Raw genomic sequence first — 27,941 nt, forward strand, 5'->3', positions numbered from 1 at the left:
AAGTACAAGGGCACAGCTTTGCTGATCTCAGCAGCATTTTCCATGGGGGACCACTCTCTCTTTCTTAAGCACCTGGCTTCTTCCAGGATACCAGATTCTCCTGGTGTTCCTGCAGCCTCTCTGGCTCTTCTCTTTCAGGCTCTTTGGATGGCCACTGAGTTCCTGCCCCTATTGACTTCAACTGAATTTTGACCTCTAAATGCGGGTATGGGGATTCCCCAGGCCTTGGCTCTCAGATTTCTTTCCTTCTTACTTAAATTTCTTCTCTCAACACTGTCTTCATGCTTATGGTTCCAAGTTTATTTCGTCAGCCCTGACTCATTCCCAGAACTCCAGACTTGAAAATGCAACCGCCCAGCATTTCTTCTTGAATGGCACGTAAGCTTAAAATTAACATGTGCAAAACACAACCCCCGATTTTTGCTCCCCAAACGTGCTTCTCTTCTGGTGTCCTCCATCTCTGTCAGGGACAGAGACTCTGTCCTTTCAGTTGTTCAGGTCAAATACCTGTGAGTCCTCCTGATGTTTTTCTCACCCAGATCTAGCTTTTAGTAAATCTCTCTCCTTTCTCTCTCCCTCTCCATCCAGCACACCCATCCCTGTCTAAGCCCCAGTAAGCTTTCCTAACTGTCTTTCTGTAGTCCTTGCCCATCTGCAGTCTGTTCTCTATGTAGCAGCCCAAACAAGCCTTTAAAAATGGAAGTCTTCTCATTCATTCATTCATTCATTCATTCAACAAATACTGTCTAGACATCTGCTGTGTGCCAGGCATTGGTTTAGGTGCTGGGATGTAGCAGTATCACAGTGCAAAAGAGTCACAAGTCCCTGTCCTCCTGGAGTGGACATTGTGTTACTTCTTTGCACATTGCCCTGTTCAGGATGAAACCCAAACTCCTTACTTTGCTTACAGGGCTTGCCTTGCCACTCTCCCAGTCCCCAGTTGTCCTTGCTCTTCCTAGAACATACCAGGTACAAATACTATTCCCTTGACCTGGAGGGACGGTCCCCTAGCCACCCGCATCCTGACCCCCTTTATCAGATATCACGTCCTCAGAAAGACTTATTCTGACCACACACAATGTGCTTTCTTCCATCTGCTTGCTTGCTTGCTTTTTCTTCATACCACTGTGCACCATGCAATTTGTTATATAGTTTCTTGCTTATGTGCTATTATCTGTCTCCCCTTGAACTTGTAATCTCCTTTAGAGCAGGAACCTAGTTGTTTACCCAGTGCCTGGAAGAGTGTCTGTAACATATTAGACACCACACTGAATGTTTGCTGACTGAATGAATGATGTAACAGGTGCTTTCCTTAACCAAAATCCAATCTCAGAACTTTCTCTATGTCCACATTATATTGGATAAATCCCCTTTATTTATTTATTTATTTGTTTATTTATTTATGTTTTATTTTTTGAGACAGGGTTTCACTCTGGAACCCAGGCTGAAGTGCAGTGGCATGATCTTGGCTCACTACAACTTCTGCCTCCCAGGCTTAAGTGATTTTTCTGCCTCAGCCTCCTGAGTAGCTGGGAATACAGGTGCACACCACCACACCTGGCTGATTTTTGTATTTTGTGCAGAGATGGGGTTTCACCATTTTGGCCAGGCTGGTCTGGAACTCCTGGCCTTGAGTGATCTGCCCACCTTGGCCTCCCAAAGTGCTGGGATTACAGGTGCAAGCCACCATGCCTGGGCACATAAAACCCCCTTAAAAGCTGCTGGATTAGAGTTTGGATGATATTTTCAGGTCTTGGGATCCTCTGAGTATATATCTTTCCTTTTCCATACACTATTTTTCCCTCCCCTACAAGGAGGGGGCTGGGGGGTCTTCCTGCCTGCCTGGACATTTTGTTGGTCTTGAACCTCCGTGTTTTTCTCCTGGCTGGTGTTCTCTAACAGATAAAGAGAGTGGCTAGCTTGAGCTTGTCTTTGCTTCCTCAGCACCCAGCAAGTAGCACCCAGCAACTCAATTATTGTTGAGTTGAATCACTTAGTTGTTGCTATTGTTGCTGCTGGGACTTCATAAAAACTGTTCTTTGCCCTCCGATTTCTGCTTCCTCTGGGCCACACTGACTTTGTCATCTTGAATGTGAGCATGTCAGTCCTGTGTTCAAAGCTCTCAGGAGTGGCCAAAGTACGCACAATTCCCTAGGCTGGCATCGTCGGGCTGTAGGCCTTGGCCAGCCCATGTCCCCATACACTCTTTTGACCCTCTGTGGCAGCCAAGCGAATCACTTTCCCATTTCTCCAAACATGTTCTGTGCTTTTCTGTAATTGTGTAAACATATAGTGATATGTAAACATATAGTGATATGTAAAATATCACTATATGTGTAATAAATGATGCTGTTTTCTGCTCTTAGACTCCCCACCCCTCTGTAAATGTAACCATTTTTAAGATCTAGCTTAAACCTTACCTCCTAGCAGAGTCCATCACTCAGTTTCCTAATAGGATATGATTTATCTCCCTACAGAATTCTCCTGGAATGAATATCATTATTTGCTTATTCTTCACTCTCCTGTCTTTCAGCCTCCCTACTAAATGCTGAGCACCTCTAGATTAAGGGCTGTGTCACACTTCTCTTAGTATTCCTGAAAATACTTGTCCCAGTATCTGCCTCAGCAGGTACTTCTTTCTCCGAATGTGAAATGAGCTCAAGGAGCAACCTAACAGTTGAGAAGGGCTGCATTTCGTTGCTTCTAGAATGCTGTACGCCATGTATGTATCCACAAAATGCGTACCACAAACGTAAGTAGAAAGTTAGAAGAGGTGCACTCCACAAGGACAGATTTGTATTTGTTTGTTGATTCTCTAAGGACAAAGAACAGTGCTCTTCACTCAGTAACCATTTAAAGAATGAATGAAGTACATAGCTGGCATCTTAAATTTCTAATACCCTTGTTCTATAAATGAGCAAAGCCGAGGACTGCAGAGCTTTCCCAGGTTCACAGGGTCAGAGGTAGAGCCCGGTTTTCCACAGCGTGAATCCCGTCTTTCTCCTGATCGCCACCCCTGCCATGAATAGTGTCAGACCTGAGTAAGAATTGCCCCAATAACTCTTTCCAGGTGATGCTCACTAGTGTTAGTTTCTTACCAATATCTGAGAAGCTTCCTTCTTTAGGCAAGGTCTAATTTTTAGATCATCTGAAAGAAGCAAGAGTAGAAACTGCAGAATTTCAAAGGACTCAGAGACCCAGAAAGGGGGATTATTGGCAGTGCTCCTCTCCTGCTTTAGGAACAGCTTTTAACAGCAAGTAGCAAACTTTTTGATGAGACCTCTCTCATAGGAACTTTGCAAGCACTCTCCACCCTGTTGTCGCAATGAAGTAAAATTTATCTTTCTTAGAAACATACATTCAGATCGTGGTGTGACATCCTTGGGAAAAATAGTGGAAATTCACAAACTGTTATTTTCTCCTTTTTCCCAGGAAAGGGGAAAAATATCACTATATGTATAATAAATGTTAAGCTTCAAGATTCTAAAGAGAAATTTGACCAAGGGACTACTAAATCACAAATCTAAAAAAAAAGTCCTGTATATCTATACAAAAATATGTATAAATCTACCTACACATATACGTAACATATATAAACACATGCATAGAATTTTTAAAATGCTGGTTAATTATTTTCAAGTAATTTTCAGTTACTTATTTATTCCAAAAACATTTCTTGAGCTATTATGTGAAAAGCATTTAGGTTCTTTTGTGTTTGAGATTTTTCCATCTAGACAAAAATCTGCTTATGGTTAAAGGTGAAAATGTCCAAAGACAAAGCAGAATTAAATCCCTCCCATGCAGAAACATCTAATTTGAGAAGGCAAATTGAAAAACTTGTAGCCTTGGCCGGGCGCGGTGGCTCAAGCCTGTAATCCCAGCACTTTGGGAGGCCGAGACGGGCGGATCACGAGGTCAGGAGATCGAGACCATCCTGGCTAACACGGTGAAACCCTGTCTCTACTAAAAAAATACAAAAAAACTAGCCGGGCGAGGTGGCGGGCTCCTGTAGTCCCAGCTACTCGGGAGGCTGAGGCAGGAGAATGGCGTAAACCCGGGAGGCGGAGCTTGCAGTGAGCTGAGATCCGGCCACTGCACTCCAGTCTGGGCGGCAGAGCGAGACTCCGTCTCAAAAAAAGAAAAGAAAAACTTGTAGCCTTTAAGGGTGATTATTTTATTTTTCGCACTATTCATGGAGAAGCTATTTTGTACCAGACGCTGGGCTGGGGGCCGTTACCACGATGAATGAATCCACAGCGCATTTCTTGTCTTTACAGGGTGAGCTCCTCAATTTTACAATATTGCTTCCGGAGGAGCTACTCACAGTTCGGTCATTAAACAGAACATTGCCCTTGTCAGGAGCTTAGAAATCATCGTGACAATCTTGGCTTAAACTTAATTTTACTAAAACTGAGTGTGCCTGCCGTTGACCTTGGGTCCCTTAGGGCCAAGGCACCAGGTCCACTTCCCAACAGACCACCGGTGTAGGAACCTGCTCCCCTGTGACCCTGGGCTTTGACATAAGTTGCCTTTTTCCAGGGGATCTAGAGAATCTTCTGGAGCAGGGAGCATTTTCTGTCTAAATATTCCATATGGACTTTAATGAACAGCTGTGTCAAGGGACATTCTGAGGTTCAGATTTGGCCTGAAAGTCAAGTTTCTGTGGTTTTGCCTGGTCAGGACCCATGCACAGAATGAATGAACTGGCTTGGTGCACATAATTAGCAGGTGGATGAGGCCAGGGTGGCAGATGTTTCTAGACCACACTGGACAGGAGCCCCAGGCCCTCTTGCCTGCCTGATGCTATGGAATAGTGGTACCATAGCCCTTCCAACGGGGTGGGCTGTGGGCTGGGAGGGGAGGCTGGAAGACCAGGCCCTCCTCTCCAGAAGTCTGTGTCCTGCTCTCAGTTAAATGGCACATATTGCCTTATTCTAGAATGTGTTTTAGTTTCTTGGAGAAAGCATTGAATGAACCATTTAAGCTATATAGAGATAGCTGGGGGATTATGGCAAGAGATAAAACAAATCTAAACCCAAATTGTATCTACAGGTGTGGGAGTGATTGGGGGTGGATAGGAACTGGAGGGAAGCATCAAGCTCTAAGATAGAAAACCTTCAGTCTGTGCTCCTGACTCTTTCAAGTGTTCATTTGTGTCTACTAAACGATGTAATCAACGCGCTATTTTTATAGAAATATGAAACTTTGTGGTAGATATTTTTTTCTTCATTGTTAGAACTCCTGCCTTTGAAATTTCATTTTAGAGGCAAATGAGAGTGAACGGCTTTGCTTTTACATTTAGCACATGTTGGTATAAATTTGCAAATGGCTTTTGAGGGATCCAGGTATTTTATTTTTCAAATCTGTTTTTTCAAAGTGCTATTAGCAGGTGGAACTCATGACTTCAGGCAGTTTTCAGGCAAGGAGCTCAGTGAGATTTGAAAATTAGCTAAGCCATTTATAGATTCATAGGATGCTGTCTGGGTAAAGAACCTAAGCCACGGTCCCATTCAACCCACTCATTTTCCACACAGTGAAACACGTTGTGAGCACCCATCTCCCAGGGCCACAGAACTTGCATTTGTTAAACCTAAAAGAGGAACCTGTCTCTGAGCTTGCGGTCTCATGTTCTGCAGCACCTTTTGCTAGCTCTCTTCAGGAGCTGTCCTCAGGGTGCAGGCCGGTGGCGTCAACGATCGAGGTGCAAAATCAGTGCTGGGGTAGGGGACTGGGAGTAGCCAGGAGCTCACGCTGGTTGCTCCTTATCTTCAAGCCCATTATTAACAGTATTGCTAGTTCTTCAGATTTTTCTGAGAAAACCAAAAGATTGGGTTTTTAAGATAATTTTATAGTTTTAAGATTTTTTTCTCATTGGATTTAATGATTTTACAATAAATACTCAGTGGGCCAAACCAAGTATAACTGTAAGTCTCCAATTTGCAACCTCTGCTACAGGAAAACCGTGCTTTCAGAATGCCTTAGTTTGGGGTGTTATACCAAATACCATAGACTGAGTGGCTTATAAACAACAGAAATCTATTTCTTACAGTTCTGGAGGCTGGAAGTCCAAGACTGGGGTGCCAGTGTAGTCCGGTTCTGTAAGAGCCCCCTTCTGGGTTGCAGGCTGCTGACTCTTGCACCTTCGCTTGGTGGAAAGAGGGCTAGAGAGTGTTCTGGGGCTTCTTTTATAAGGGAACTAATGCCATTTGTGAGGTCTCTAGCCTAATGACCTAATTACCTTCAAAGGTTTCTCCTCCAAGTATCATCACACTGGGAGTTAGGATTCCAACCTGCGAATTTGAGGGGTGCAAACATTCAGTCCCTAACAAAGGATTTCTATGAATGGAAAGAGACCATGATCATGGCTTCGAATAACTAAAACCTGAATGTGGCAGAGGGGCTTGGCACATCCTGACTTGCTCTGAGTCCAGAATGAAAAGTAGCGGGTAGAAGATTTTGACTCAATAACAATATATATTTTCTATTACTCAGACTTATTCAAGAAGAGTGAGGCATTAATATGTAAGTTGCCATTGAGTGGAGCCAAGCAGCCGTTGTAGGGGAAGCTGGAAAGGTCTCTGCTGGATGAAGGCTGGTCCTGTCCCATCCTGGAGAGGTGAACCCATAACTTCCTCAGTCTAAGCTGCAGGAGAACTTGCTTTCTAACCTGGCTTTGCAGTCATTCTGAAAACCTCCAGCTGCCTCAACATGCTGTGGGAAATGGTCCAAAAGCTTTGGGGGACAAAATCCATTTAAATGCAAGTTATGCATATATGTGAGTTTGTTCTCACTTTTTTTGTTTGTTTTGTTTTGTTTTTACTCACCACTGTACTGACACGTACAGTTTCATTATTATTTAAATGAAATGCTACCAGCTTGAGTCTCCTTGGATTCTGAGGGATTGCTCCTTCCCTTCTTCTATAATTGTTCTATTTTCTCTTGTCCATAAAGCATTGTGCAAACCTTCCTCATCTTCTACATCTCTTCCCCACCACTAGAAAAATTCCTCTCTTTACTTGATTTTTGCTACAACACCTTAAAAATGTTATTTTGAAAATATAACTCGTATATATCATTGTCCAAAGCAAGGGTCTGCAAACCGAATTGGCGGGCCTCCTGTTTTCGTAGACAAGGTTTTATTAGAACACAGTCATGCCAGTCATTTACATCGTGATTAAAGCTACTGCCACGCTACAGTGGCAGAGCTGACTAGTTAAGACAGAGACCATAAGACCCACAAAACTTGACATGTTTGCTAACTAGCCCTTTAAGAAAAAATGGACCTAACCGCTGATTTATATGAAAACAAATATACAGGCATACCTCGTTTTATTGCATTTCACTTTATTGCACTTCCACAGACATTGCATTTTTCTTACAAATTGAGGATTTATGGCAACCCTGAGTCCAGCAAGTCTGTCGGTGCTGTTTTTTCCAACAGCATGTACTCACTTAGTTTCCGTGTTTCACATTTTGGCAATTCTTATAATATTTTAAGCTTCTTTATTATTATATCTGTTATGGTGATCTCTGATCAGTGATCTTTGATGTTACTAATGTAATTGCTTTGGGGCACCAGGAACTACACACATATAACATGGCGAACTCAATCAGTAAATGTGGTGTGTGTTCTGACTGTTCCACCCATCGGCCATGCCCTCATCCCTCTTCCTTGCCTCAGGCCACCCTATTCCCTAAGACACAACAATATTGAAATTAGGCCAATAAATAACTTAAGTGTTCAAGTGGAAGGGACAGTCCCATGTCTCTCACTTGATATCAAAAGCTAGAAGTCATTAAGCTTAGTGAGGAAGGCATGTCAAAAGCCAGACAAGTCAAAAGCTAAGCCTCTTGCACCAAACAGTTAGCCAAGTTGTGAATGCAAAGGAAAAGTTCTTAAGGAAATTAAAAGTGCTACTCCAATGAACTCATGAATGGTAAGAAAACAAACAGCCAGCTGGGCAAGGTAGCTCATGCCTGTAATCCCAGCACTTTGGGAGGCCAAGGCAGACAGATCACCTGAGGTTGGGGGTTCGAGGCCAGCCTAACCAACATGGAGAAATCCCGTCTCTACTAAAAATACAAAATTAGCCAGGTGTGGTGCATACCTGTAATCCCAGCTAATTGGGAAGCTGAGGCAGGAGAATTGCTTGAACCCGGGAACTGGAGGTTGTGGTGAGCCGAGATTGCACCATTGCACTCCAGCCTGGGCAACAAGAGCAAAACTCCATCTCAAAAAAAAAAAAAAGGGAAAACAAACACCCTTCTTGCTGATATAAAGAAAGTTTTTGTGGTCTTGGATAGAAGATTAAACCAGCCACACAGCATTCCTTTAAGCTAAAGCTTAATCCAGAGCAAGTCCCTAATTCTCTCCAATTCTGTGAAGGCTGAGAGACATGAGCAAGCTGCAGAAGAAAAGTCTGAAGCTGGCAGAGGTTGGTTCATTAGGTTTAAGGAAAGACACTATCTTCAAATATAAAAGTGCAAGATGAAGCAACAAGTGCTGATGGAGAAGCTGCAGCAAATTGTCCAGAAGATCCAGGTGAGATCATTGATGAAGGTGGCTACATTAAACATAGATTTTCCTTTTTTTTTTTTTTAAAGACAGGGTCTTGCTGTGTTACTCAGGCTAACAGGTAGTAGTGTGATCAGAGCTCACTGCAACCTCGGCTTCCTGGGTTCAAGTGATCCTCCTGCTTCAGCTTCCTGAGTAGCAGGAACCACAGGTGCGCACCACCACATTGGGCTAATTTTTTTATTTTTTTGTAGAGATGAGGTTTCACTATGTTACCCAGGCTGGGCTCGAACTCCCGGGTTCAAGCAATCCTCCCACCTCAGCCTCCCAAATTGTTGGGATTACAGGCATGAGCCACCACACCTGGCCAAAAATAGATTTTTCAGTGCAGATAAAACAACCTTCTATTGGAAAAAGCTGCCACACAGGATTTTCATAGCTAGAGAAAAGTCAGTGCCTGGCTTCAAATCTCCAAAACATATATTGACTTGCTTGTTAGGGGCCAATGCAGCTGGTGACTAAGTTGAAGCCAATGCTCATTTACCATTTGAAAAATCCTAGGGCCCTGAAGAATTATGCTAAATCTATTTTGCCTGTGCTCTATAAATGGAACAATGAAGCTTGAGTGGCAGCACATCTGTTTATAGCATGGTTTACTAAATATTTAAACCCACTTAGAAAAAAGATTCCGTTCAAAATATTACTGCTCATTGACAATGCACCTGGTCACCCAAGAGCACTGATGAAGATATACAAGGTGAATGTTGTTTTCATGCCTGCTAAGATAACCCATTCCGCAGCCCATGGATCTAGGAGTAATATTGACTTTCAAGTCTTATTATTTAAGAAATACACTTCTTGATGCTATAGCTGCTGTAGATAGTGATTCTTCTGCTGGATCTGGGCAGAGTCCATCGAAAACCTTCTGGAAAGGATTCACCATTCTAGGTGCCATTAAGAACACTTGAGGTTCATGAGAAGAGGTCAGAATATCAACATTAACAGGACTTTGGAAGACGCTGGTTCCAACCTTCATGGATGATTTTGAAGGGTTCAAGATCTCAGTGGAGGAGGTCACTGCAGATGGAATGGAAATAACAACAGAACTAGAATTGGAAATGGAACCTGATGATGTGACTGAATTGCTGCAATATCGTGATAAAACTTTAACAGATGAGGAGTTGCTTCTTTTGGATGAGCAAGGAAAGTGATTTCTTGAGATGAAATCTATTCCTGGTGAAGATACTGTGAACATTGTTGAAATGACAACGAAGGATTTAGAATATTACATAAACTTAGTTGATAAAGCAGCAGCAGGGTTTAAGAGGATTGACTCCAATTTTGAAAGAAGTTCTATTATGGGTAAAATGCTATCAAACAGCATCACATGCTACAGAGGAATCTTTTGTGAAAGGAAGATTCAGTCGATGGGGCAGACTTCATTGTTGTTTTATTCTAAGAAATTACCACAGCCACCCAACCTTCAGCAATCACTACCCTGATCAGTCAGCAGCCATCAACACTGAGGCAAGACCCTCCACCAGAAAAAAGACTGTGACTTGCTGAAGGCTCAGATAATTGTTCAGATATCTTAGCATATTTTTGAAATTAAGGTGTGTGCATTATTTTTCTAGACATAATGCTATTGCACTGCTAATAGACTATACTATAGTGTAAACATAACTTTTATATGCACCAGGAAAGCAAAAAATTTGTATGATCCATTTTGTTGAGATAGTCACTTTATTGTAGTGGTCTGGAACTGAACCTGCAGTATCTCTGAGGTATGCTTATATTAAACAGGTAATTGAAAAACAAAAACAAAAAGGATAAAGGATAAAATAACCATCTGTAATGCAATGACTAGCTGGACAAACCACTGGTGTCTTAATTTCCTCTAACCTTATACAGTTGTCCCTTGGTATCCATGGGGGATTGGTTCCAGGACCTCCTGTGAATACCAAAATCCATAGATGCTCAAGTCCCTGGTATACGATGGTGTAGTATTTGCCCATAAGCTACATACATCCTCCCATATACTTCAAATCATTTCGAGATTACTTATAATACCTAATATAATGTGCATTCTATGTAAACAGGTGTTATATTATTTAGGGAGTAATGAGAAGAAAAAGTCTGTACATGTTCATATAGATACAATTTCTTCTCAAATATTTTCTTTTTTTTTTTTTGAGATAGAGTCTTGCTCTGTCCCAGGCTGGAGTGCAGTGGTACAATCTCGGCTCACCGCAACCTCCGCCTCCTAGGTTCACACCATTCTCCTGCCTCAGCCTCCTGAGTAGCTGGGACTACAGGCGCCCGCCACTACACCTGGCTAATTTTTTGTATTCTTTAGGAGAGACGGGGTTTCACTGTGTTAGCCAGGATAGTCTCGATCTCCTGACCTCGTGATCCGCCCGCCTTGGCCTCCTAAAGTGCTGGGATTACAGGCGTGAGCCACCACGCCCGGCCTCTTCTCAAATATTTTCAATCTGCAGTTGGTTGAATCTACAAATGCAGAACTTTTGGATAAGAAAGGCTGATTGTATCCATTGCAATATTGAAATCACACCATAAATACAATTTTTTAAAACTTTGACTTAGATAATTCTAGGTGTGATTTTACACTCCAAAACACCTATGTTCATTTAGCAAACTATTAGATGCATTTTCTTCCCAGAGATTTTTTGACATTGTATATGTATATATTACAGGTTGAGTATCCCTTACCAAAGTACCTGGGCTTAGAGTGTTTCAAATTTTGAAATAGTTGCATATACACAATGAGGTATCTTGAGGCTGGAACCCAAATCTAAACATGAAATTCATTTACATTTCATGTACACCTTATACACATATCCTGAAGGTAATTTATACAATATTTTTGATAATTTTATACATGAAACAGTCTGTGCACATTGAACTGTCAGAAATCAAGGGTGTCACTATCTCAGGCACCCATGTGGACAATCTGTGGGTGTTTGACATCACCATCATTCCTGACTCAGAATTTGTATGCTACAAATAAAATGATAAGTAATCATTTTCTTACACATATTCGTACTTCAGTACTCAACAGTAAAACAATATGGTGTATCATTAATATAGTGATAAGCAATGTGTTCCAGGTAACCAAGCAACACAGTAACATCACCAGAATACCTGTATCAGCTGTTAGACAGCGACAACAAGCAGGAGCGGGCTGGATCAATTGTGTGTGGTGCGCCTGCATTTTGACTGTGACCTGGCACATTAGGGCCACTGTGGAATTTTCCACTTGTAGCATTATGTCAGCGTTTAAAACATTTCAAATGTTGCAGTATTTCAGACTTCTGATTTGTGGATTAGAAATGCTCAACCTGTATTTTATTAATAACTGGGTATATAATAATCTACTTAGTACTTTGTGTATATGTGTGTATCTATTATGCATTGATTATTTAGTGTGGCACTTTACTGTATGTTTTATATATAAAATTTTATTTGGCCAGGCATGGTGGCTCACGCCTGTAATCCTAGCATTTTGGGAGGCCAAGGAGGGTGAATCACTTGAGATCAGGAGTTCAAGACCAGTCTGGCCAATATGGTGAAACCCCATCTCTACTAAAAATACAAAAATTATATGGGCGTGGTGGCACACGCCTGTAATCCCAGCTACTTGGGAGGCTAAGGCAGGAGAATTGCTTGAACCCAGGAGAGGAGGTTGTGGTGAGCCGAGATCTCGCCACTGCACTCCAGTCTGTTGCACTCTGGGCAACAGAGTGAGACTCTGTCTCAAAATAAAAATTTTTTTCTTTTATTTAATCCTTCCAAGTTTGTGTGGGAAGTATTATTAACTTCAATTTACAGATGGGAGTACTGAGACCTGAAGTGTTTCTATGGCTTGACCAGCTCACATAGCTGGGCTTTCCAATGACCAACCCTGCATTTTCAGCCTTTCACTTATTACTGGACACTGAAGCTAAATGTACTTTTTTTTTTTTTTTTTTTTTTTTTGAGAGGAGTGGATATTAGAAACATTGAATTGATTAATACAGTGTACACAAATCATTGACAGCATTTTTTTTAGTATTTCCATAGAAATGATTCTCAAAAGCAGAACTGATGAATCAAAAGGTACACTGGGGTTTCCTCAAACATACTGAAGAATGTGGCTTTTTAGGAAAGTTGTAACAACATATATTGTATTCTAACCCTCTATGAAGGTGCCAGAGTACCTTCAGTGCTGAGTACTATGATTTAAACCCTTTTAGTTTTACTCTTTTGCCGAGGGAAGAGGGATACTGGAGGTGGGCTCTTTGCAGGTAGGTGCAGCCAGGTGACTCCTGAGAGTGGCGTCTGGGAAAGACGTTGTTTTCCTGATAAGAAGGGACATTTTCAGTTGTCACAAGTGTTCACCTTGTGTCTTTCTGTGTCCTCCTGCTGTCTTGTGACCGAGGATTGAAAGCTGCATGCTGAGGACTCCACATGGAGGGAAAAGTGGCCTGGGAGCCTGGGTTACAAGGGCATCAAGTGGGGAAAATACCCAGTTTAGTGAAACCTCTGTTGTTAGGTTCAGGTGCAAAGGCAAATGCAATCCTATCCACTGCTGTTTTCTCTGACTCCTAGTGAAAGGATCATGTTTGTATCTCATTTTCTGCAAATTCTCTGTACTGGTACTTTGCATCTCCACACGGCCCCTCACAGTGCCCCCTCCAAAGTAAGGTTTTGGTATTTCTCTTGCCAATTTGAATTAAGTCTATATATTATAGATATTAACTATCATTTTTGATGCAGTTTAAGATGTGTCTTTTAGTTTTATTTATGATGACTTATTGGTTAAAATAGTGAGCTTCAGATGTCTCTATCAAAAAGTACAATTTATCTTCACAGTTACTAACAGGGACAAATTCCTATTCCTCCATAATCTTGCACTTAATTGTCTTATCATCGAATGGATCTCCCCTGAATCTACATTGGGGTTGCAAAATGGTAACTCTACAATCATATAATTCCCTTCACATTCATTAGCAGTCATTCTTCTGTAAACAAGAGTTTTCCTTCTCTCTCTCTCTCTCTCTCTCTCTCCTTTCCCCCACCCCTCCCTTTGGGGGAAGAGAGTCACTGGGTTCTTAAGGATTTTTACTTACTCAGCGTGATATAATCATTTACAATCATTATTCTTTCTGGTGCTCAAATTAACCCAATTTTGCCCAGTGAGTGCCTTTTATATTATCTCTAACACAAGAAATTGAGTGCTTACATTTTTCTTTAATTCTTGACTCTTCTTGCTTCCTTCTTTCCACCCTCCTGCTCTCTTCCCCTTCCTCTGTTCCTTCCTTCCTTCCTCCCTTCTTTTCTTCTTCAGTTGGAGGTGGGAGGTGCTTATAACATTGGCTAAAATTAGAATGATAATAAATACTAGTGGTGAAAGAAGACTTCTATTTAGCTCTTGTCTTTAATTAAGCTGGATTGAGTTTTTCATTATTAAATAATAAGGGCTATTTGTTTCAGTTTTTTTAATAAGAAAGAAAGATGGTTCTATTTCTAGTTTTGTCGGTGTTTTAAATCATGTCTAAACATTGAATTTGGGGGAATTTACTGAAGTTAACTAGTGTGTTTTTTCCTTTGATCTAATGAAATGATCAATTACATTAATAAGTTTCCTAGAATTAAACTATATTTACAGTCTTCAAATACACCCAACCTGAACACTATTTTTTCAATTCTGTGATGACTCAATATGTTTAGTTACATATATATAGATATACTTACATATGAACCATATACACATTTATATATAAATGAATAAATAAGATTGGTCTGCGTTTTTATTATACTATGTATTTAAAATTTATAAAATGAATTGGTAAACTTTTTAAATTCTCCTGGGAAATGAATAGCATGTTGTGATTATTATTCCCTGGAAAATCTCCTTGGGCTTTATGCCTTTTTCTGTATCAATCTGATAAATTAATTCATTAATCTTATGGTTATTGGTGTCTTTAGTTTTTATTTCTAGTTGAGACAAATAAATTATCTTTTCCTAGAAAATTATCTATTTTTCTAAATTCAAGTTTTTGACCATTTTCCTTTTATAGTTTCCTGTTTATTAGTAGCTTTAATTTCTTTCATTGTTGTTTTTACATTTTACATTTCTCTCTCTTTCTCTGTTCCTTCCTTACTCCGTTCCTTACTCTTTCCCTCTCTTGCTCCCTGTTTTTCAAATAAGATTAGTTGTAAATGTGTCTATTTTATTGTTAATAATTTTAAGCCATTCTTTTCTGCTAAGTCTAGATTTAGCTTAAGAATTCTTCTCAACAGAGAGCTGTACATTGTCACATGTAGGCTAGGAAATATAGCTGTGTCCATCTTTGGCAAATATAATTAGTCACAAGGCCTCTCTAACTTGTTCAAACTTACCTAAACTATGCTTTTTTATAGCCCAAGTGTCTCATTCTTAAATTGTAAGAATAAATTTGTGGCCGAGCACAGTGGCTCAAGCCTGTAATTCCAGCACTTTGGGAGGCCAAGGTGGGTGGATCACCTGAGGTCAGGAGTTTGAGACCAGCCTGGCCAACATGACAAAACCCTGTCTCTACTAAAAATGCAAAAATTAGCTGGGCATGGTGGTGCATGCCTGTAATCCCAGCTACTCTGGAGGTTGAAGCAGAAGAATCGCTTGAACCCGGGAGGCGGGGGTTGCAATGAGCCGAGATTGTGCCATTGCACTCCAGCCTGGGTGATGGAGTGAGACTCTGTCTCAGAAGAAAAAAAAAAAAGAATAAATTTGTTTTAAAATATGAATGGAATGAGCTTCCCACCTATAGATTTTTGGGAAAGTCTATGTTTAAGTGTTTTTCTATTTAAATTTAAATTTAATTTTTTTAAAGACAGGGTCTTGCTCTGTCCCCAAGGCTGGAATGCAGTGGGGCAGTCAAAACTCACTGCAGCTTTGAACTCCTGGGTTCAAGCAATCCTCCTGCCTCAGCCTCCTAAGTAGTTAGGACTACAGGCATGCACCACCATACTGTGCTTCTGCAGGTTTTTAAGTGGCATATCTTTCAATATTTGGGGGAATTTTTTTCTTACTTTAATAAATAGTGTTTTGTCTGTGACTATCATTTTTGTGTTGTGACTTTTTCCCCAAGATTCTTGACATATTATTTTACCTTTGGTGATCATGGAGAAGTCTGAGGGCAGCCTAAATTTAAATGCTTTGTAGATAATCTGGATTGTTTTTCTACTTGGGTACATTTAAGAGTTTTAAAAAATGTATCAGAGCATTTTGCTAAAATGTCTAGGTATATAGGTTTTTGCTCTTATTAACTTTACCTGAAACATGAAGAATTCTGATTTGCGTACTCAGCGAAGGAAAATCTTTACTTATTATATTTTTGCATATTGATTCTTCCCCCTATGGTACTGTATTTATCTCAGGGATGTTGTTACAGGCTGTTGTCTATCTACCAATATCTTCTCTCTCTTTTTTCACTTACTAACAGGACCATGACTTAATTTGGGAATGGTCTCTTCTTAACAGCTTTATCTCCCAGTCTTCCTTACAGGGAGGGGGTAGTTATATGACATATTTGAATCTAATGAGATAAATTTGGAAGCTGCCAGGTGAAGCTCCTGAGAATGCTCTTTAAGCAGGGAATGACTCATCTGACATGCTACATCCACCTCTGACTCTTCCTCTGTTAGGTCTGGAATGTGATTGTGATGGCTGGAGTGCCAGCAGCCACATTGGAAGTTGGGGAGGAGGGCCACACACTAAATTTGATGGAGTTAGGGCTAAAAAAAAAATAGTCTGGGGTTTTTAGAACATCACGTAGCTGCCCTACCACCCCAGATCTGTCCATCTCTGGACTTCTTACCACACAAGAGAAAATAAATATTTCTCTTGACTAAGGAAATGCTCATGGTTTGTTTGGTCAATGTCTGAACAAAACAACTTCTCTTATAAACTAATAAAGGTAAATTATCCATCTACACCTATCATCTTTTCATGCATAGCTTTTTCCTTTGACCCATTCTTTCATATTCTTAAAGAGCTTTTTATTCCTTTTTGATACCTCTAATTTGCATTTTCACTCCAAAGCAGATTTTGTTTCTATTACTTTTAATTTTCATGCTGGAAAGATAATAGCTCTAATCCCCTATTTGAGTTATATCTTTTTCCATTTCAACTTGTGTTTCATTTTGTTTGATTTCTGAATTTAAGTTTTTTCTATAATCAAGATTATTAAGTTATTTTTCACATCATTTCTCACCTGATTTCACAAGGCCTTTTATGCTTTTATGACATTTTATTCAGGATGCAAAATAGATACCATTTATACTTTTTTTTACTATTCACTGGTAGCTCCTTTTCAAACTGTGATTTTCCCCGAATCCTTAGAATTGCACTCCCCTATCTGTATTAAACTTTTTTTTTTTTTTTCAGTTTATTCACCTTTGGACAGTAAAACAATCCAGGCTGATATTTACTAAATTATTAGAGGAACCTAGTCCTGTCTGTATGTGGGTTCTGCCAGAATCAGAGGCGCCTGATACTACTATAGACAGGATGAGGACTCTAGACCCTGCCAAATTTTAATGCTTAGTTGGCACTTATCTATTGAGGCACATCTCCTAGGGCTTATTTTGAATGAGTAGATACTCAAAGCTGTTATATGTGTTTCTCTCATGACTGGAGCAGGGGTTGTTTCCTGGGTAATAATATAAGAGGATGCACTTGCAGGGCTCTTTAGCTCTTCATTCCCAAAGGGGGCCAATTCCAGCCCCAGGGCTGAGAGAGCATGCTCCTTCCTCAGCTTGGTTGAAATTACAGGGAGGTTCTCTCATCTCCCAAAGGGTGTAGAACGAGACTGCTTAGGAAGGAGAGCTGGCAGAAACGGATCACCTCTGGAAGCACTGCCTCCACAATGGAGAAATGACAACCCATTTTCTGGCAGTGTGTGGCTGTGGTCTCAGCCTCATATCTGAAATAGGGTGGTAGGCTACAGGTGGAAGATTTCCAGCCCGTTTTCTTCTAAATTACCCCCTCAACAGATCACAGTTCTGCAATCCAGCCCATCCACACTGCAGATAAGAGAACTTTCTCCCAGGGAGCTGCAAAACATTGGTTAGCATTAGCAATTCTCAGTGCTGTGCCTTAGGGAGCATTACAGTCAATGTACAGTCCACTCTCACCTGTTCTGGTGGTGGCCCACCCTAGCCCAGGATGTTTCCAACCTAAGTCTGATCCCACTGCTTTCAAGGCATTTCAACTGAGAAACCTTTTATTAGCTCAAGTTTAATATGCCCAAAGCCAAATGTATGACTTTTCCTGGTAATGACATTTTAATTCTCCTTGCCCTTAAAACTTGTAGTTAAGCAACTAGACCCACTGTCCAAGTCAACCTGTTAGAGTTAAGCAATAAGACACAGATGTTATCACCCAAATACCCTTAAGGTAATCCAGAATTCCACTTTCTCTCCTTTCCATTCTTACTTTTGCCACAAGTGTGGGGGGTTCCATCACTTCATGTCTGAATCACCAAAGGAGCACTCCTGCTCGTCTCCTCTGCATCTCCTCTCTGCTTCCTCCCAGCAGGCATGTCAATCCCAGGGTGATGCTTTCAGCAGAGCCTCAGTCATGCTACCCTTAGCTGAGGAGCTGCTGTCTCTTCCCTGTGATCTGCGGCATTGGGTTCCAAGACCATGATTGAATGGCCTAGGCCCTCCAGAGTTGTGGCCCACATTCATCATCCATCCAGTATTCCTTCCTGCCTCTCTAAAATGGATACTCATCTCATCAGTAGATTCCACACATTCCATTCTATATTTATCCTCAACCCTTAGACTTTTTAAAAAATGATATCTTTTCTGCCTGGAATGCTTTCTGCCTTCTTTTCTTTCTTTCTTTTATTTTTATTTTATTTTATTTTTTATTTGAGACATGGTCTTGCTCTGTTGTCCAGGCTGGAGTGCAGTGGCACAACCACAGCTCACTGCAATCCCCTACCTCCTGGGCTCAGGTGATCCTCCCACCTCAGCCTCCCAAGTAGCTGGGACTACAGGCATGTGCCACCATGCCCAGCTCATTTTTGTATTTTTAGTAGAGATAGGGTTTCACCGTGTTGCTCAGGCTGGTCTCGAACTCCTGAGCTCAAGTGATCTGCCTGCTTTGGCCTCCCAAAATGCTGGGATTACAGGCATGAGCAATCATGCCCAGCCACTTTCTGCTTTCTTGATCACCCATTTAGATCTTACTCCCTCCCAAAGATGCAGCTCAAATCCAGACGTCATATTATTCTGACCAACACTTTTTTTTTTTTTTTTTTTTTAAGATTCTGGCCATTATATACTGAATAAGAGACATACACATTTGGAAATGATTTCAATGGCTTTGTTTGTAACTTCTTTTGCATCTCTCTCATTTACGTGTGTGATTCCTCAAAATAATGTTCAATAAATAGATGCTATAAAAGTCAGAATAATAACCCTCGAATTTTTTTCTCTAGCTATAAAAGTCAGAATAATAACCCTCCAACTTGGAGAGGTAATGAAAGAAGATGTTTTCTCAGTGGTTGGAATTGCTGCTGCCTGTACTGGCATAACCCAGTTGTTCAGGAACTATTGGATACTGGTGAAGATATCATTTCAACTTTACATTTTCTCGGCTTATGTAGTCAATGGTTTAATCTATGCTGATGATTAAATATCTCTTTATTAAAAACATGAGTTTTTTGTTTTGTTTTTGTGTCTATTTTTCCTTTTTAGTTCCTAAAGCACAGATCGCTCCAGCACCGCCAGTAAATTAATTAGGAACCACCAGGTAGTTTTATTCTGGGAGTAGGAGTTGAGGGTCGCTTTGGGGGAGTTCATTGTCGTGTCCTTTCTTCCACATTTTTCAAGTGTTGTTATAAAACATCTTGCTTTTCTGTCTGGATATGTACTTGCCTGCCTGGTCTATTTACCACCCCTATAGAATCATCATCTTCTCAAACTATGTCTACTACATTTGCTTTTGCATGAGTTGGACAATTAGGATAGTGTTCTGCGCCTTAGTAAAACCCTCTCTCTCTTTTAGACCAAGTGACCTAAAACCTCAAGCAATGGTTTTAAGTCAGAGTATTCCAAAGTGCTTTCCATAAAACTGTTTTAGGATGAAAATAGAGCTTATTCCGGGGTGGGGGTCGGGGGAAGGGTGGGGGAGACATTTTAAATGTCAGATAAAGTGGCCTCAACAAAGAGAAACAGATTTCTTTGCTTCTTTGCTGCAGGACTTCTCAAGGCCTTTGGCAGGCTGCTGTGCATGGTAAAGCTTCACCAGGGCCAGGTTTCCATGTGCAGCTGTGCAGACAGTTTTTTTTTTTTTTTTTTTTTAATAACATTTAGTATTTTAGCATTGTTTTAACAAGGCGTTTTCACATCCTTCGTGCCATTTTCATTGGTGTTCTTTTTGTTTCCATCTCCATTTTATTATGATATCTTCTTTGTTCTTAATGAGCAGCTCTGATGTGAATGGTGCCTCTAGGAGGGAAATAGTGACCTGAAGCATTTGGCATGAAACTCTTGTTCTTCAAAGAACATCTTTCAGGCCTAGCGTTTAATGGGGAGCACCGTGGCAAACTTCAGCCTGGGCCATTGCAAATCCTGTAATCAGAGTAAAATTGAAGTTTTGCCACACAGCTTGTCTGGCCGCTAAAATGCTACCGGCTTGGCTCAGAAATGTTCAAAAGAACCCCTGCATAGAGGATGAGTCAAAGACTCAACATGCAACTATTCTTTTGTGCTGCTGGGAAAACCATGCTGTGAATCCATTTCCTCCTTAGAGACTCCTGTTTCCCTATTTAATTAATGTCATATTTTCTCTTCTATAACATTTAGTATTTTAGCATTGTTTTAACAAAGCGTTTTCGCATCATTCGTGCCATTTTAATTGGTGTTCCTTTTGTTTCCATCTCCATTTTATTATAATACCTTCTTTATTCCTGATTTTTCTGCTTTTTAGTTTTCCCTTATTTCTTTTCATTCAAAAATTTAACACAATTGTATATTGTTCTCGGCTTCTAATCTTTTAATTTACTTTCTTAATCCAAGTTTGGTTGCATTTCTCTTAATTGCTTTATTTCATTATTCATTTTGAGGCTTTCATCTTTGGAAAAAGGGGCAAATTTGGGGATCAGATTATATGGTTTTGACTACCTTCCCAACCAGTACCTGCCTGGGTGTCTTAAGTGAGTTGTTTAACCATTCTCAAAGCCTCAGTTTTCTAGTCTGTGAAATGGACTTCGTGATAAGTTGTTGTAAGTATTAAATGAGAAAATGCATCCAAAGTTCTTAGCCCAGTGCCTAGCTAGATAAGAAATGTCTAATAAAGGTTACTTATAATGTGAATATTATTACATTTTAAGTTGTTTTGTCATCTTTTTATTGTTAAATTTATACTTATTTAATATTTTTGATTATTTGTTTCTTATTTTTTTCCCTATTCACCTTTAATCTTTGGAATTTTGGATTCTGACATCCTTTTTCAGTTCTGTTTCACCTATATTTCTCCTCATTAATTTATTCCATTTCTTCTGAATTTGGTTATTTTTATGCTGACATCTTTATACAGTACATGAAGCAGAGACGAAGGGAAAGCTGAAGTTAGTGGACTCACAGGGCTAGCAGGGAGGTCCCAGGCCACAGAGGCACTTCTTGACTGATGAGTGACTGCGCCCACTCGTAATTCTCCTGTCTCTTTTCTTGTCAGTTCTCCAGAAAAATCCTACTGTGAGCTATTTCCCATTGGTTAAGGGCGCATCTAAGTGCTGAAGTAATGCTGGTCCGTCACACTCATCAACCATGAAGAACCACACATCGAATCCATCGTTTCTGGGTTTCATGGTCTCTCATTTATCTTCTTTTGTTACTTTTCGAAGGTAGTTTCTAAATGGCATCCTGATAGATCCTCTAGTCTTAGATTATAATGTGATTCCATATATCGTGCTCAGTATTTTCCCACGAGATTAGGAGAACCCAACATAATGCAAATGCTCCCTTTTTGCGGTATCAGCTCGGGCTGCTGTAAGTGATGCCACAGACTGGGCATCTTCAGCAGAAATTTATTTTCTCACAGCTCTGAAGGCTGGAAATCTGAGATCAAGGTTCCCACTGCGTCCATTCCTGGCGAGGGCTTGCTTTCTGGCTTCCAGGTGGCCACCACCTCACTCTGCTCACGTGACCTTCTCCATCATGTGTGCAGAGCGAGACAGAGACAGGAGCAGAGAGAGACAGAGCTCCTAGGGGTCTCTTCTTCCTAGGACATCAGTCCTATTGGATCAGAGCCCACCCTTCTGACCTCATTTAATCATAATTACTTCCCTAGAAGCTCTGTGTCTTAATACAGCCATGTGGTAGGTTAGGACATCAACAGGTGAATTGTGGGGAGACACAGACATTCAGTTCATAACACCCATCTTTGGTATGGAGAAAGCTGACCAATGGCCTGGTCTGCCAGCACTGTGAGGTGACATTTCTCACCACCCACTCCTGGCTGAAAGCTGGCTCCCTCTGGCTGTGACATTCTTTACCTGATTCCACTGACTGGGGTCATTGGGAAACTCTATTCAGTTGCCTCACCAGTGCACCCACCCACACAGCCCTGGAATCTCACCGAAGCCACCTGTCCAGGAATTGCCCAGACACAGGCACACTGACCCCTGCTGGGTCACAGTGCTTACCTGAGAGAACTGCTGCATCTGGGGCCGAGCCCTTTGAAGCTAGTGGTTTTCTTAGAGTGTGCTTTTCTTGGAATGTAGCCAAGAGTGTTGATATTTCTCTTGGGTTTTAATATATTTTTGTGAGGCATTTGGATTTTTTTTTTTTTTTTTTTTTTTAGACGGAGTTTCGCTCTTGTTGCCCAGGCTGGAGTACAATGGCGCAATCTCGGCTCACCGCAACCTCTGCCTTCCGGGTTCAAGTGATTCTCCTGCCTCAGCCTCCCGAGTAGCTGGGATTACAGGCATGCACCACCACCCTGGCTAATTTTGTATTTTTAGTAGAGACGGGGTTTCTCCATGTTGGTCAGGCTAGTCTTGAATTCCTGACCTCAGGTGATCCTCCTGCCTCAGCCTCCCAAAGTGCTGGGATTACAGGTGTGAGCCACCGTGCCCAGCAAGATATTTGGATTTTAGAAAACTAATTTCTCAGTTTATAAGGAACCAAAGAAATACAAATCCCTCCTAACAGCATGGTTGTACTGGCGACTTGGAGTCTATGAGCCAGACACCTCAAGTCCTACCACAGGATTCCTCCCGCTGGCTCTACTTTAGGCTTTGAGAGTTTGGGTGCAACTGACCTCAAAGTTTTATTCCTCCCGAAAACCTACACACGCTGTGCTTGCACTGGAGTCTGTATTTATTTCTCCATTTATTTTCCTGCATTCCACATTCTCTATGATAGAGAAAATTCTCTGAGGACTTGAAAACTAGATTGAGGTCTGGGTCTGATGGAGGTGTGGGATGCCTGTTTTTGTTGTGAACACCTGGCCTGGATACCCTGCATCCAGGGGATGGGGGTATGCCAATTAATTTGGGGATGCCAATTAAACCTGCAGATTCTGAGCTCCCAGGAGGGGGCCCATGGAATCAGGCCCCTGGGACTTGGACAACACTGTGGATATTGCCTAAAATCAGCACTTTTAAACAAGTTCCCGAGATAATTCTTACTCTCACTCTAGTGTTCCTCTAGGGCAGCTTTGTCACCCAAACAGAAAATTCTTAGAAATGTATTCATGCACAGAATCTAGCATGCTGAAGGGTAGCACTGGAGACCAAGCTAGGGGAAGTTACCTCCTCCCTGCTGAGGGTCGAAGGTGGGCTGCTGTGCCCACCAGTCCTGACTCTGGTTCAGCTCCCTCCCCACACAAAGCCAATAATATCCTGCTAGGTTTCAGCTCAAAGTGACAGCAGACTGGCTCCCCATCCTCTCACATCTGTTTCCCCAGAGGCCTGGCCCCTCTGTCCATCATATGTGGCTTCTAATTTTTTGTTTTACCTCTGGAATTTGACAACAGTTCCTGGAGGATCTAGCATGTATACACATTGGTTCTTTTAGCACTCCAGTTTCAGCATCCACTTGATAGCTTCCTGTGCCTCATGCTCAGAAGCGGGAATTCTGGCTTGTCTTGCACCCACTCCTGTCTGTGAGGAGCACAGGGTGTAAAATCGACAGGTCCCAGAGCTTAAGGCTGGCTCGGGGTGGTGGGTGCTGTGGTAGCCAAAGCTGGGCTTGGCCATGTAACACTTCAGACTGGAGAGTGGCAGGCTGCCTATTTTATTTTATTTATTTTATTTTATTTTATCTGGACAGAGTCTTGCTCTGTTGCCCAGGCCAGAGGACAGTGGCGTGATCTCGGCTTACTGAAACCGCCACCTCCCGAGTAGCTGGGATCATAGGTGCATGCCACCTCACCCAGCTAATTTTTGTAGTTTTAGTAGAGACGGAGTTTTACCATTTTGGCCAGACTGGTCTTGAACTCCTGAACTCAGATGATCCACCCACCTCAGCCTCCCAAAGTGCTGGGATTACAGGGGTGAGCCACTGTGCCCGGCCAAGGCTGCCTTTATTTTTTTATACATTTTTTTGAGACAAGGTCTCCCTCTGTCACTGACGCTGAAGTGCCAGGGCTTGATCACAGCTAACTGCAGCCTCAACTTCCTGGGTTCAGGCAATCTTCCCGCCTCAGCCTCCTGAATATCTGGGGCTACAGGGATGCACCACCATGCCTGGCTAATTTTTTTATTTTTTTGTTAGAGACAGGGTCTCACCATGCTACCCAGGCTCGTCTTGAACTCCTGGGCTCAAGCAATCCTCCCGCCTGAGCCTCCCAAAGTATTGGGATTACAGGTGTGAGCCATGGTGCCCAGCTGGACGCCTCCTCTAGATGTCAGCTGTCACTCCCCAGGTTGAAGCTGTGGGCATAATTGTAGGAGTCTAGCCCTAGAACCCTTATGCAGCTGCTGCTTCAACTGCCCAAAGGACTTTGGAGAAGATCCTCCCTGCTACCAACCGCTTGTTCAACCTGCAAAATGTGGTCATTCCATGTACACTCACTGGGGAGACTGAGTTATTTGCCTTACTTTATGGCCGCTTGGGATGGGTACAAGACATTGATTAAGTTAGGAATTTTCCCAACTCAAAAGTCTAGAGGGAACCAGGTAGTTTTTCTCTGCATACTCAGGAGTATAACTCATAACCTTCCTGGTCAAGATTTGACCTGCTAAGACTGCGTTTGTCAGCCAATGGCCAGCAGGCTTCTTGCCACTTTGCCATAGATGATGATATTGCTGCACTCACAGTCAGCAAGTCCAGTGTGTTCCAGGATCCCATTCCTGATGCCAAATGACATTGAGTCATCATGTCTTCCTAGACACCTGTTGGTTCTAAGAGCTTCTCGGACGTTCCTTGTTTTCGATGACCTTGACAGTTTTGAAGAATGTTGGTCAGGTATTTTATAGAATGTTCCTTTGTTGGGACTTTTTTCTCACAATTATACTGGGGCTATGTGGTTTGAAGAGTAAGATACCATTTCATCCCATTATATTAAGGGTATACTCTATCGATATGACTCATCACTGTTGACCTTAATCACTTGGCTGAGGTAGTGTTTGTTGGGTTTCTCCTCTCTGAAGTTTCTCTTTTTCCCCTTCCCCATGCAGAGCTCTTTGGAAGGAAGTCACTATGCAGAGCTCACACTGAAGGAGTAGGAAGTTTGTTCTTCCTCCTTGAGAGCAGGTACCTACCTACCTATGGAATTTTTCTCCAAGGGAGACTGAGCTCTTCTCCCCCATTGATTAGTTTACTCACTTATTTTTATCAGTATGAACTCAGGAGTTTTTTTTTTATTATTTCAATTATAATCCAGTAATACATTATTTTGTTGTTGAACTTGTCTGGGAGCTCTTTTATTGACTTGTGTGTCCCTTTGATATGCTGCATATTGTGGAGTTTTCTTATGTCTTTATCTGTTGCTTTATTTTCTGGAGCACTTTCTTACTTCCTGGCACCACAAAATACTCCAGACTTATCTTGTCTATTTCTTGTTTTAGTCCTAGAATCAGCCATTTCTTAAAGGTGCCCTGTTTTCTTTTAATGGGGAATAGAATCAGACATCAAGATGTGGGTGCTGGTTTTATGGTATTTTCGATGTTCAAAAACTCATACAATTAAATTTTATGTAGCAAAATCTATCAACCTTTTACATTCTATTTTCTCACTTGCTTTTAAAATTCCTTCTTTCTAAAGACAAATAGGTGGATAATTATATGAATTTAGATGTAAATAATCTGCATATATGCTCTTTCATTTTTTTTAACATTTGAATCTTTAAATATATGCGCTATACTTTTGGTACATGGTGTAGATGTTTTACAACTTTATTCCCAAAATAAATTACCAATTCTCTCAACAGAAATCATTTTATACTTTTTAAGTTATTTTTCCTTGTATTTTGAATCTCGAGATATGGGTTGATTGGATTATGGGTTAAGCTGTATGAACTCAATGTAGTCTGCAGGCCCCTTAATATGATTGATGGAGTGTGTTTCCCTGGTAAAATCAGCATTGCTTTGCCCTTTCCTTCTTTTATAGATATATATATTTGAGACAGGGTCTCACTGTGTTGCCCAGGCTGGAGTGCAGTGGTGTGATCTCACCTCACTGCAACATCCACCTCCTGGGCTCAGGCAATCCTCCCACCTCAGCTTCCTGAGTAGGTGAGACCACAGATACGTGCCACCACGCCTGGCTAATTTTTATATTTTTTTGTAGAGACGGGGTTTTGCCATGTTGCCCAGACTGGTTCTTGAACTCCTGGGCTCAAGCAATCCTCCTGCTTTGGCCTCCCAATGTGTTGGGAGTACAGGCATGTCTTTCTTACATCTTCATGAAGAGCTTCTGAAGGCAGAGGTGTCTTCCTGCTGTAGAAGTCTAGAGAATATGTTTCTGCCCTTAATTGAAAAGTCTATATGCTCTCATGTATTGCCACAGAGAAAACTTCAAACTCTCTGTTGCCCAAGTGTTATCCAGAGCATGGTTGTAAGAAACAGAGCACTAAATCATTTTATGAAAGATCTGTAGGCTACTTGACACTCTGTATCTTCTGTGTGTCACCTCCAGGGTAATAAATAAATAAATAAATAAATAACAGAGTGGAAGTTGACTTGGGTCTACCAGTTTGGGTCCTCTGTAGAACTGCTCTTGCTAAACGGTGTTGGTTTTTGCTCCTTCCTTGCAGAGTGGTATGCAATGAGAAGTAGCCACAGTTAAATCACACCTGGATATATCATTTGGGGCCCTTACAATGGAAGATGTGATTCTCTCCACTACCAGTGTCTCCTCTTTGGTTTGGCTGATAGGAAACTCAAAGCCAAATCTATCCCCATTTACAGCAAAATGTTTGCCTTTGACCGAATTTTCCTGTCTTGCTTCCAATTTTGCTTTGTCCTAATTTCCTTTTCCATTTAATTTTCCGTGGTATTGGATTTAGGGTTTCTGCACCTTGGCACTATTGACATTCTGGGTCCGATGATTCTTTCTTATTGGAGCCTGCCCTTTGCTTTGTAGGATATTTGGCAGCATCTCTGGCCTCTGCTTGCTAGTAGCAGCTGCACCCACCCCACCCTCTCCAGTTGTAACAATCAAAAATATCTCCAGAGTTCTCCAAATGTCCCATGGGGACAAAAATTGCCTCTGGTTGAGAACCACTAGATTATATCAATGCCATCACTGAAATATTTTGGTTATAAGGCAGTTATAAAATTTTAAATTAATAATAAGGAAATGAATAAGTCTTACCTGGTGAAAAGGGGAGAAAGGGAGTGGAACATTTATAATTGGACCTGGAAATTAGAGTCTTACTACGTTGCCCAAGCATTACTATAACAATTCTGAACCACTGCTTGTCTATTCACCTGGTGGTTCTTAGATGGAATTTCACTGAAGTATCATGTCTTTAAAGAGAGAAGCTTCTGAAGGGGAGAAATAGAGGATGTATGATGGACAAGGCTTCTTTGGGGATGCCCACTCCATGCAGACAAGGAAGATGCACCAGGGTAATCAGGAGCCAGTGGCAGCAGGGTACTGGCCAAGCCTGATGTCCATGTACAGGCAGCTCATGGCCCATTAGTGTATGGTACTTACCCCAGAATATGTGGACACGAAGAAATGAAGATGGAGGACTTGAGTAGGTGGTGAAGATCATCAAACTGGGATACAGGAACTAGGTTATTTGCCACTTTGGGGGCGCCATATTGCTTCTAAAGACTATTTTATGGCTGCTTTATGTGCCAATGCATTTGTGTACCCCTTGAGGAACCTGCCTGTGGCCAGCAGTGGGTAATGAAAATTTTGTACTTTTAAATTTTATTGTGAAAGACTATTAAAGTTGTCTATTATCCAAGGAAAC

General features: G+C 41.4%; 2 protein-coding genes across 8 annotated transcripts in view; one reads left to right on the top strand and one right to left on the bottom strand.

Annotated features, from left to right (window-relative positions):
* The window catches only part of PSMA2 (proteasome 20S subunit alpha 2), a 617,132-nt gene that overhangs the window by 211,216 nt on the left and 377,975 nt on the right, over positions 1–27,941 (bottom strand). The gene's annotated exons all lie outside the window — the stretch shown is intronic.
* HECW1 (HECT, C2 and WW domain containing E3 ubiquitin protein ligase 1) overlaps positions 1–27,941 on the top strand; it is a 456,269-nt gene that overhangs the window by 6,700 nt on the left and 421,628 nt on the right. The gene's annotated exons all lie outside the window — the stretch shown is intronic.

The sequence above is a fragment of the Macaca thibetana genome, chromosome 3 (assembly GCF_024542745.1).
Source record: "Macaca thibetana thibetana isolate TM-01 chromosome 3, ASM2454274v1, whole genome shotgun sequence".
In the NCBI taxonomy this organism is placed as follows: domain Eukaryota; kingdom Metazoa; phylum Chordata; class Mammalia; order Primates; family Cercopithecidae; genus Macaca; species Macaca thibetana.